General features: G+C 43.9%; 1 protein-coding gene across 7 annotated transcripts in view; it reads right to left on the minus strand.

Annotated features, from left to right (window-relative positions):
* LOC112992365 (synphilin-1) overlaps positions 1–8,864 on the minus strand; it is an 83,369-nt gene extending 74,505 nt beyond the window's left edge. For 3 of the 7 annotated variants that reach the window (XM_026115357.2, XM_064502838.1, XM_064502836.1), the window contains exon 1: positions 7,746–7,986. The gene's annotated coding sequence lies outside the window, so the exon portion shown is untranslated. Of the gene's footprint in view, positions 1–6,225; positions 6,267–7,444; positions 7,656–7,745; positions 7,987–8,693 lie in introns of those variants that run through there. The other 4 variants (XM_064502837.1, XM_026115360.2, XM_026115364.2 and 1 more) reach the window with 4 other exon arrangements.
* Between the last annotated feature and the right edge of the window lie 3,449 nt (positions 8,865–12,313).

Consider the following 12,313-nt stretch of genomic DNA (forward strand, 5'->3'; position numbering starts at 1 on the left):
TACTACTGTAGCTATAGTCATCTAAAAACTGTATTTGCAAATAGAAAAGCTTTGGAACATACATGTAAAGGATATGGGGGACCTGATGAGGAACATATGCTTGAGAGAGTGTCCATTTTAGCAAACTGTATCAGCTAGGCTAATTCCTCTCCCTACACAACTTGGTTCCCTTGTACTCCTGGAGGACACAATACCAAGCGTTGGCCTTTTCTGTGGGGATTCACACAGCCAGGCCAGCTTAACGTGAATGTGCAAGTACAGTGACTCACCCAGCTTTACTGTATAAGTGACACTGTTACACTCCGCTGGCAGCTGGAGGCGACTGTGTTAAAGGAAGTGTAAATGGCACTCATTCATCTTCATGAGGCACTAATGCTGTATGTCTAAATCCTAATCTAAGCAGGCACATTAGTTATCTACTGTTTCAAGACCAGTTATTTCAGAAGAAAATCAAGATATCAATAACATCTTCATTCACTACTGTTGTTAATAGGGGCAGAACTTACTGTGATGCAGAGACCCAGCAGTTGATGATAAGTCCTTTAAGTTCAGGACTTCACCTCCAAATTTATCAAATTTAGATCAGCTTGAAAGTGAGAAGACAAGAACCAAAGTCCCTCACAGCTATGAGAACCATTTCTTGCATATCCTTGCCTCCCCACTTCCCCTCCCTCACCTTCTCCAACACAAACATCATACCCAGCTGTTGTTCTCCTACTCATTCATCAGTTATGCAATTATAAATCAGCAGTACAAAAGTGTTCAGCACATGGCACGTTTGGGAGCAGTGCACAACACCAAAGTATCGCATAAGGAACAAACAGCAACAACACTGAACTTACTTGCTTATGTAGGAGGGCACCAACAAATAGATAGAAGCCAGAGGCCCCTCAACCACGGTTTATCAGAGTTTGTCCAGCAAGTGACAAAAAGGATGTATGCTCATTCTTAAACTGAGTGCGTACCAAGTGATTTGCTCAAAGATTGTATGCATTTTGCTAAATCATGACCAGAGCACAAGTTCAGAAGGAATGTAGTTCTTCAGCATGTTTAGCTGCCATAAGAGGAGAATATAAAAATACACAAGCTAGTTTTAACTCGAACAATTAAAATTCTGGTAGCAATCTATCCATAGCAACCAGGATTACATATAGGCTAATTTACCAGGGGAAGAAGCAGGCTAGTGAAATACATGAAGTTCTGGGAGCAGGGATAAGAACCCCGTGTTTCTTTCTCTCTGCAAAAAGCCTAAGTGCATGCACAGTCATGCTCTGCTTAGGTGTTCAGACCTGGGCACCTCAGCACATGGTCACAGCCCAGACTCAGGAAGTCCAGACTCAGGAAACGCAATTCGAGGCATTCCATCCAAGACCTGATTCACCAAGTGCTTTAACAGGGAGTGCAGAGAGGGAAAAAAAGTAGCATCATTATCATTTACCAAAAATACAATGTGATACGCCAAGACAAATGAAAATTAACCAACATAAATGAATTAAATTACATGCATAGCCTGCAAACTTTAACTTTTGAAACTGCACCATCCACTCTATAACAGTATATCACAAACTTACTTCTTTTTTAACTTGTGGCTAACCAGTTTGCCAGTGTTTTTTTTCCCAAGATCTGGACTGTTCAATCATAACGTCTATTACTGTTATCATAATTTGATTTAAAAGGCAGTTCTCCTTTTCCTAAGGATAACTCAGTACACTATACACAGATAACTATAAGCATGCATATGGAAAAACACAAACAAACTAAGCCTCCTGAAAATTATGCCATCAAATTGCTTTGAGCAAATATTGCATCAAGATGTTGTAGAATGTTTCACATTCACATGGGCAGTGAATAGCTGAGGCCTTCTTTTCCTAACCTGCTGCTTGTTTTGTGGGTACACTGCCTTTCTTTATTCACACCTACCACCAGAACACCCATTAATTGAAACATGAACAATGTCAGCGAAAGGGTCCAGGCAACCACAATTGTACAGATACAGAGTGAAAAGCATTGGTGGAGTTCATTACAGTACTTACTCACAGTTGCTTATATTTAGCCACTATAAAATTCCCTTACCTCTAATTTAAAATCTTGTTTAGATTAATAAAAAGCAAATAATTAATGATGTAAGTATATCTCCATTTCCTGGTGATTCCATTTTGTAACTCGAGATAAGTTTCTGCCCATGTCCTAGCAACAAGCACAAATTTTATACTTCATCCAGTGCACAAAATATAAGTTTCCAAAATGATACTATTCTAATATTCGACATAATTAAAGCACACACCTTAAGACTATCTGAATGTGCAAGAGGAGAAAAAAATATCAATTGAGTATAGTTAGTCTAAGCACAATAGAAGTGTGGGTCAAAGAATATATGGGGTCTGCTCACCTTGCTAGCACTCTTTTGCTTTGAGTGCCCTATGTTTCCAAGTCTTGTTTTCCTTTTTAAAAATGTAAAACAGTAAAAAAGGAAAAAAAGTTTATAGACAACATTTACATATATTGTAATAAATCTCTCACCATGCTGGCAACTTCAATATTGAAAAACTTGAGCCAATTCAAAAGTAATTCTTAGGCTTTTCATAAGTTGACTACTATGACTGCAACTGGAACTCCCACTGTAGCATACTAAAGGCAGAATATTCACAAAAATCTATTATAGAACAAGTTATATTTCAGTACAAGAGAACATGAGATGGGTACGTGTATGTACAAATACGCCAGCAGTTATATTTTTTTAGTCTGGTTTGCTTAATGTATTTCCCCATTACTTAAGAAAAATGCCAGCCATTATGGCTAGATTCTGCAAAAGAATTACATGGGTGAATAACCCGTGGAGCAACATAACTACAACACATAATCTTGTGTATAGTGCTGTCATGCACACGTGAGAAAGCTATGCAGCACAGCCTAATTTCTACTCACAGATGTAAACAAGTTTGTTAAAATGCAGGAGCTGAAGGGAAGTGTTAAGTTCCTGATGGTAATTTCATTTTAAAGGGTAAATTCCAGATGGATAGAAAAACAGTAATACAGATTGGGGGCAGGGGGGTGCGTGCATGCATGTGTGCACGCGCGTGCCCATGTGTGTGTGCGCGCACACACATGGGAAGAAGGGGGAGTTATCCACTAGGAGAGGCCATGTAATACATTGTATTGCGTTTAAAAGATAAGTGAGACAATGCCTTTTTCTCCAGTGCAAACAAAGAAAAAAATAATGCCAGCATTTTGACTGCAAACAAGAACTGGGGAGGAAACGGAACAGCAAAGGAAATGCTTAGAGCAACATTACAAACCAAATGTTACATTTCAGCCAGAAAAACAAACACACTTTCAAGTGTTATTCAATTATTCTTTACAAACTGAATGCAATCAAATTCATACTCCAAATAAACTTCTCTAAATACTTCTTAAAATACAAGAAAATATGCCTAATGAAGGATTATCCCAGCTACCAAACTATGAAAGCTAAATTGTACTTTTCTTCTCTCTGGTAACTGTAAAATCTTCATACTTGTGAAGCACTCGCAACTTTATCTTAGAAGATGAAATTACACTTACACCTTAGACAAGTAAGCAGCTGGTGATATTTCTACTACAATAACTGATAGATTGTTTTTCTCCCTCAGTTAAAAACTCTCTTGGGACTTTAAATCAATAAGTTATCTGATGCATATGTTCTATTTTCATGTTTCCAATAGTTCCATTGTGCATATAAATCTACTACACAAGCACATTTGCATTTAAAGAGAATTCCCTTGTGTTTATTACGCACCTGCTCCACGTAAGCCTATCTTCTCTGCCTTCTTTGAGAGACAAAATACATCTGCCAGAAAAAGTGCAACCCTAGACACAACCCTCTAAGTCCTCTTGATGATTTTCTAAGAAAACGTGTTTATTTCCTTTAATTTAGTTATGGTCCTCTTTTGACAACAGTTGAAAAGAACAACTACATTCCCTTCCAAAAATCTCATGTTTAAAAAGTTGTTGAGAAGTATATTTTTTCATCTTAACAGTGAAAATATACATTTCAACTGTATAAAAATCACTGTATTTTCCAAGTAATACACAGTAAAGCATTGGCAAACTTGTTCCTTACAAAGATTTTAAACTGAAAAGTATGAAAATTTCTTTATTGTACTTCACATTAACTAACATGGCTGCAAGTGGAAGGAAGAGGAGAGAGGGAAGAACCTGGCATTTTACTTTTAACTGTACCCTGAAATAAATGTATATTTATTCTAATAAAGTTGAAGTCAAAATGGTAAGTTCCCCCCTCACTTTTTCTCCTTACTCCTGTAACCACGTTAGCAATTCATGCCTTGTTCCTGGAGCTTCAAGAGGGGAACGAGGGACAGACAGTGGTGGAAAGAGAGCTCTACTTGCACATCCCATTGGGTCAGCTGAAGCGTTTAAGAACAGGGTAACAGGAGAAAATATGCTGCGTCCCACAGAGACCACTGGAACTAATCCTCTTCATGCCAGTGACACGCAAAATACCAATATCCATATCACCATTCCAGCTACGCACAATGCCAAATGATGCCACGATTGCATGTATCAATATTTCTGTGCTATTCTCAGTATGACTCTTGCGCTGTTCTCTGTGACAGCTGTGCGCCCCACACAGGGCTGCTTCTGGCCCAGTGCTCCCACGACTTCCTAGTATCTCTTCAGCGCCAACGCAGTGCTACCTGCACATCTCCATCTCAGAGGACAGAAACTAGAACGATTGCAGCAGGGCTGTCATGCCTTCCCCTTCCTGTTTCAGATCAGCAAAGTGTTCAAGCAGGGCACAGCTGCTGAGGATGGGGATACAAGAGGCCTCGGAAGTCCTGGAAGACGACTGTGTGAGAATGAGAGCCATACCAGTGCGAGTAGTATCATACCGCAGGTACATGGAGGAAGAGGTGATCCCAACATACCAGAGCCACCTTGTGCTAGAGTTCACCATGGGGACAGGTTTCAGCTCCCAGAAAGACCAGACAATTGGGAAGCAGAAGGGCAGTAAGAGAGACTTCACAGTTCCCTGAAACTCTGCTGATGCTTTGTCAAAAATGATTACATAATATGAAGATATTTGGTGACAAGGTGATACTACTGTGGGTTTCAGAATCATGAAAAAAATAAATAGAAAAAAAAATCACTTATTCCCCACACTCAAAGGAGGGACTGCATTTTCAAACACACCACTCAGTCACCTTGTCCAACTGGTCTATCTTTTTACATGTGGCTTTCTGCAAACTTAGAAACAGTCTCAAAAGAAATCAAGTCATACTTACTTACTATGTCATTTTCTCTCATCACAGAAAAAATTTTGGTAAGTTTCTGTTTAATACAAAATTTACTACCTACTACGTGATCTACTTATCTGAAAGACTGCCTATCTCCTTATTCTAAAAATGCCACTTAAAATAGCGTAGCCCACTCACTCGAGCAGGGAGTTCCTAACAGGCCAGCTCTTCAGAGCCTCCTCACATTAGGAGATCACTCTCCACCGCTCGCTTCCTCTGAAGTGGTTCTATTTTATCCGTCTTTTGGCCAAGCTACAAGCCACATTTGCTTTCTGCAGCACATTGAATCAAGGACACAGATTAGAAGTCATGAAGATCTGAAAGATGACTGAACTGCTGGGTTATGACGTAGTTAATGACTGGGTGAAAAAGAACAGCCTGTTTGCATAGGTCAGTTTTTGACATGCGAAAATATGCAGAAATGAAATATACCACAACTTATGAAGAGTGCTGAAAATGATTCCTTTCTACACTAGGCATGGGTGCTATGCCTCTGTGCTAACTGGAAGGGATGTGTAAAGGAAAAAATATCATATAATATTGGAAGCATAACTACAGCGGTGAGACTGGACTTTTTTTTGGACAATAAGTTAGCTCAAACTCTAATTTTCTTATTCACATAAGAAGGAGTTTAGACACATTCAGAAAGACTTTTTAAGGGATACCTCAACCCTGCTCTTAGAATCAGATTTTCAGTTCAGATGCAAAAACTTCAAAGCATGGCCCCAGATACAGCACACACAGGCATCCTCACACTCTTAGCAGTGTTAAAGAAGAAAATTGGGTAGCATACCATGTTACCAGGCAGCCCCATGAGCTATTTGCAGGGAATCTTTGGCTGAAGGAGCTCACGTTCATGGGTGGGAGTAAGGTGATGGATCGTATTATTTATGGCTCCTTAGGAGTACATACAGTACACATACTCACTGACCTTGCTTAGGGCAGGATCCCATGAAAGTCTGCAACAGTACACTGTACAATGACAAATACATGCACATAATTGAACATAATTACTGGTTGCAGGATCACAGCTATTTGCACAAGACAGAAAATCCTTTTATTTTCCAATGCTATGATTGTATCCCTCTCTTCAGTTTTTTAAATATCACGAATGGGTCCAACAATCCTGTTATTTGCTTCAGAAAATTTTTTAACTTTTCTGGTTATTTTTTGGATTATTTAGGTATACAATGAGGCCATGCTTCCAAGATTGTCTATGCAATCCTAAGGACTAGGAGGGGTTGGGGTTTTTTTCTTTCGAGAAGCAGTTGTGACCGATTAATCTGTCTCTTAAAGCTGTGGCTTTAAGCCAAACATCGAGAAATCCCATGAGGTGATAACACTGACAATGAAGCCGGAGACTATTTGGTAACTAATCTGTATTCAGTACAATCAGGTCCTGATCCTGAAGCTTTTCTTCATATAAAATGCATTTGCTCACATAAAAAGCTCTCATTGGTATCAGTATGAAAAAGAGGTTTGATCTCTAGTGTTGCAAAAACACACTCCTGGACTGACCAAAGTGTAACCAAAAATGCAGTTTTTCTAACAGGTAACTTAGTATTTGCTTCCATTAACATTTCCCTGCAGTTATAAACCGGCAAATTCGACTCAACTCTCTTTCAAATTTCAGTATGCGCTAGTGAAACGCATACGGTGCTTAAGGCTATTGCCCCACAAGGGACGTCTGGCTCTGAACAGTACAGAAATAAATTCGCATTGGCTTCAGATTTCAGAGAAGCTGCACCAGAACGACTTTTACAGTGGCACTTCGGAGAACTGACATCATGCGTATACTTCGCCCTAATAAAATCCCCCACGCTCAGCCCTGATTTCACGGGAAAAGCACTTCCCCGGGGCCGGCGGCAGCGCCCCCCGGCAGGAGAAGGGGCTCGCTCCCCCCGCCGCCGCCGCAGCAGCCGCGCTCGCCCCTGCCCCACGGGAACGGCCCTGACAGGAGAAGCCGCCCACCGCGCCGGGCACCAACGGTCACCGCGGCCGGCACCCCCGCGCCCCAGCTCCGCGCCCCCCGCCGGGGGGGACGGGGCCCGCGGCAGCAACAAAGCCGCGGGCAGCTGCCGGGGGTCCCGGCGCGCCCCCCGCCCGCCCCGCTGCGGCGCGCTGGGCGCCGTCCTCCCCCTTCACCTCACCCCTCCGCGCCGCGCCGCTCGCCTCCCCTCGGACGCGGCCGTTTCACGGCAGCCGCTGGGTGATGGAAACGGCGAAGGACCCAGGTGCCGCCTCTCGGCTGCCTCCCGCCGCCGCCGCCGCTCCCCTCCGGTGCGAGGCTCCCGCAGCGCCCCGCTCCCCTCTCCGCTCCCGCGGGCGGGGAGTGCCGCCCCTCGCCCGCCCCTCCCTCAGCCTCAGCCCCTGCCCCTTCCACCGGCGAGCGGCCCCGCCGCAAACTTGGCGGAGGCCGCCTGCCCGGGGCCGCCGCGGAGCGGGACTCACCGCGTCCCCGCCGGCCTAGCGCTCCGCGGGGCAGGAGGCGCCGCTCGCTCCTCCGGCGGCGGCGGGGGGGCAGGACGCCGGCGGGGGGGCGCGGCACGGCTCCGTGAGGCGGCCGCCGGCTGCTTCGCTGCCTGCGTCACAATAACGCCGCGGCCATTCCGCGCTCCGGGATCTCGGGGCGCTGGGGAGGGCGCGGGGGGCGCCACCACGTGACCAGCGCGCGAGGCGCAGCCGTTGGGGCGCGCCGGGGGGGGGGGGGCGGGCGCGCGCGCTCCCCCCACCCTCCCACCTCCGCGGTGCTGAGGCGGCCCGCGGCCCCCGCCCCCCTCCCCGGGCCGCCCCCTCGCGCCGTGCTCGGGGCGCCCCCCCGTCCCCCGCACTAAGGGCTGCCCCGAGGGGGCCCTGGGGGCTCCGCAGCCGCCTTCGCCTGCTCGGGGGCCGCACGCCACACTCGTGCCGCGCTCGGGGCTGTCGAGGAAGCGGCGCTCTCCTCCTTTAAGAAAGGCGCTTAACAAAACGTGCTAAAAGCAGTAGGTGTATCCTCCTGCGCCGCAGTTTGTTGGCAACATCCCACGCGATTTTTATACGTGTGTGAAAAGCCACCCCAAACATGCGAAAATACTGTGCCGTTGTATAAAACATCAAGCACATGGCACCGTGCTGCACTAAAAATACCTGAAAACATCGAGTTCGACTCTTTCACATCTGTTTAAAATAAAACCTTGCCTTTCTGGTCTACTACAAAACCTGGAAAGCGCACGGCTCTGCTCGCCGCGGGCGCATCTCCGCCAAACCCGGCCCACCTGGCCCTGGGGGAGCCGAGCCCCGCCGAGGGCGAGCGCGGCCCCTGCAGCCCGCTGCCCCGCGCCGCCGGCGATCCTGCCCCCAGAGCCCCAGGTGCTCCCCAAACGCGAGCGCTGCGGGGGGGGGAGGGGGGGGGGTGTTCACCTGAGCAACGTCCTGCCACCGCGGCATCTGACGGGAGCGGGAGCACAGCGGGAAAGCGAGCCTTTGGCTGTGCTGGAGGTTCTTTCACACGCGTTTCTCCTCGTTTTCGTCATTTACTGTTAGCCTTTCTGTGCCGTGTTTTCACAGCATTAACAGGGATTTTCTTCGCGTCGTGTTCTTATGCACATTTTCCATCCTGCCTCTTAGATGTTCCCTTTTTATACCTTTCCTTCTCTTTTCCTCCTCCCCCCTTTTTGTGTGCTTTTACATTTCAAAAGATAAATCAGAACCTCTTGTCTTTTCTCTGATAAGCAAATATTGCAAAAACCCCAAAGTGCGCAGTAAATTAAAGCGAATTTATGCTAGTTTGGCATTACGGAGAACTATTGTCCACAGAACAAACACAGCACATGCAGCAGTACTGCGAGTAAGCCCACATCAGTCAGCTCCTAAAACTATTCTGGATGAATATGTCCGGAAACAGGGAAAACACTTTAGTGTCTAACTCACTGTGTCTCTGTCCTTCCTACAGGGATTTGTAATGAAAGCAACTAATCATAGCATGGCTATTGGGCATAAAAAAGCAATCACTAGCTCCCACTTCCACTTAATCCTGAGATACAGTCATCAGACAGTAACAACCCCGAGACACTTTTCATCTGAACCCAGAGACTTGGAGATGAAAGGCAACATAGTACTCCGTGATATTTCCCTCGAGCTATCTAGGCACTGCAACTCCATGTATTTTCAGATATTTTTCAGCTCATTTGATACACTTGCCCAAAGATGGAAATGCTGTTATATTTCTTTCTTCTGCATTTTTAAGATGTGTAAAAAGGAAACTTGAATGTGGGTTACAGTGAATCTAACCTTCTACACCAGGCAAGCGTACAGGAAACAACGCTATCTTAACCACCATAAAAATGGTCTATGTTGATTGAGGCTGAGGAGGTTAAAGGTTTATTTTGGAAGTCTTTTGCTTTTATGAAAGGGTATATTGGACACTGCATGTTTCACACTTGCACATATATGGAGATTAAGTAACCGTTTGGGGTATTTGTAATGCATTTGATTAGGTGGTTTTCTAAAGGAATGTCGGTCAGCTGTGTGCGATTAAACGGTTTGATAGGAATGCAGGTCAACTCCAGAACACAACGTCACATAGGAGTATGGCCTGCTTGAAGAACAGCATTGATGAAAAACCAAAACCAGAAAAACCTTATTTTAATTTAGAGGCTATAAATACCATCCATATGCAAATACAGCCTGTTAGATAAAAGCCTGCCAAGTGTCTTTGTATGTGTTATATATGATAGTATCTCAATTAGAGCTGATACCCCTGTTTATATTTCCACTTCTGAACTCGTTGCTGGAAATTTTGTTTGACTAAGAAGTGCTGATTAGGCTATATGCCTGTACAAAAAGTAAATTATGATATACAAGTTCAATTCTTTTTAAAATTTCAGGATGTACTTTACTGCCAATTACGTGGCACCAACATTATTTTTGTCTAAAAGAAAATTACTGGACATTAGCTCTGTTTTTACCATGTGCACAAATAGATACAAAATTTTGTTGAAATATAAGCGTCTTCTCATCTGTAACCTTATTCGCAAAGGAGAAAGACAGCTTGAAAATGTGTTGCACGTTGTTTTTCTAGAAAGTTTCTCCAGGATCTTTTCACATTTTTTGAACCTCAGTATTCCTACCCGATGAAATTGAGGCTGGTATTTGCATAACTATAAAGCTTGTGGTTGGATGCATGGAGGAAAAGCCAGATCCTTTGCAGACAAGCAACACCCTGGAGAACTGAATTCTGTGGCCCTTGTCAAGTGCCAATGGAAGTCGGTAGCAATCACAGCAATCCTTCCACTGATGTTAAGGAAACCAGAGAAAACCGTTCATTAGTTTTGAAAGTCCTATGAGAGGTGACCTTGAAGCAGATTTTACAGCAAGTGCTATGCTGCTTGAGAAGACTGCCCATGAAGGCATGAGCATATTTTGGTTAAGGCGTGAAGCCCATATAGATATGGCCTACAAGAGCTTTGCTATTCTTGTGCAGGACCAACTCCAGTTCCTCTACATTTGTTCCTGGAAATGCGCAGCAATCCTGAGGTGGGAAAGGTGAGGAGGAATGAAAAGGAGGCAGCTGGACCTTGGAGAGATGATCCCAGTATGGTGCAGTACATGGCCATTTTTCTTCAGTGCAGCTTGATTACAGCAAGGTTGGGAATCAGTGCTCTGTTGTATAGATAAACAGCTGCTAAAGCCCTAGGGATGTTCAAGTACTTCATATAGAAAGGCAGCCTGTGCACTTCCAGATGGTGACCTAGGATTGCTGGGTTGTTATATCCTTACTAAAGAATATCACCTATGGCACCATTTTAAGTGAAAAGTAGCAGCTACCGTGTATCTGCTGAAAATACAAAAGAGCAAAATTTTAACTTGGTCATATGATGATCTACAATGACTCATGGTCATTTAGAGCAGTCATTGTGGCATTTAAATGTTCTCTTTAAGTAAGGTCCCATCCAGCTTAGAGGCTCAGTAAGCATAGCTGAATACCATTCTGAAAGCATTACACAATTTATGTACTCATTTCAAAACAATGAGCCCAAAGCAGGTGCATTGTTCCTACCTTCACCTTCAGTTTCTGAGCGGAGATAAATGGGACACAGATCCAAGTTAACCTTATTTTAAATTTCCAGAAATAATTCTCAGGTTTTCCCACCTTCAGTTTTTTCATACAATATATCAAATATTGTACTCAGTTTGGAAAGACATTTCCATTCTGAAAAGCAGGTAAACATACAGCAAATATATGTATAGACATCGTTCTGTTTGATTAAGAGAACAAAGAAAATGTCATAAGCTACTAGAAGTACTGACTGGCTGTTGTTTAGCTTATATTACAACAGTCTCATTTCATGAATCTGATGGTAGACTTATTTTTCAGCACGGAATTAATTGCTACATCTGAAGGAACCATGAAACTATGTATCTGAGACTGCAATAAAAATGAATTATTTTTCTGCTGTGTTTTTGTACTATTTTTCATGTTGTTCATTATGTCTGAACCTGATCTGTTAGCCCACACTGAGGCAATCTGCTGTCAATAAATTTCACAGAGCAAGAAGCTGCCTTGAAAAGAAGGTAGGGTGGATCCCCATTCATAAGGAGAAATGGGATTAAGAAAACTTGAATAATTAATTTGAAAGCATCTCTTAATGCATACGGCTTTGCTTCTGGGATTGCGCGTGAAGGTATTTTCTGCAATCTTAAGAGGTCATTTACTTGGCAACTAGCATGAGGGAAGAAATCTCAAACCTGGGTTTTATTAAATACTTACTGATTTGATATATTCTGTTGTGTGAATCATACAGAGAATTTCACAACATGAGAGCCAAGCTCCTGCTCACACATTTAGCAGAACTGTGCAGAAAAACTGAACATAATACATATGGTTGAAAAGCTAGCACATGGCATTACTGGATCAAAAGGTCAGAAAGAATCATCATAATCAGGTACTTTAGCTTCTGGCATAAAAGCCCATAATTCCTGTCTGAACTACAGAATATTTTTCAGAAAGTGATCTAATCCTGATCACTACACTCCTAACT

Source organism: Dromaius novaehollandiae, chromosome Z, assembly GCF_036370855.1.
Source record: "Dromaius novaehollandiae isolate bDroNov1 chromosome Z, bDroNov1.hap1, whole genome shotgun sequence".
Taxonomy (NCBI): domain Eukaryota; kingdom Metazoa; phylum Chordata; class Aves; order Casuariiformes; family Dromaiidae; genus Dromaius; species Dromaius novaehollandiae.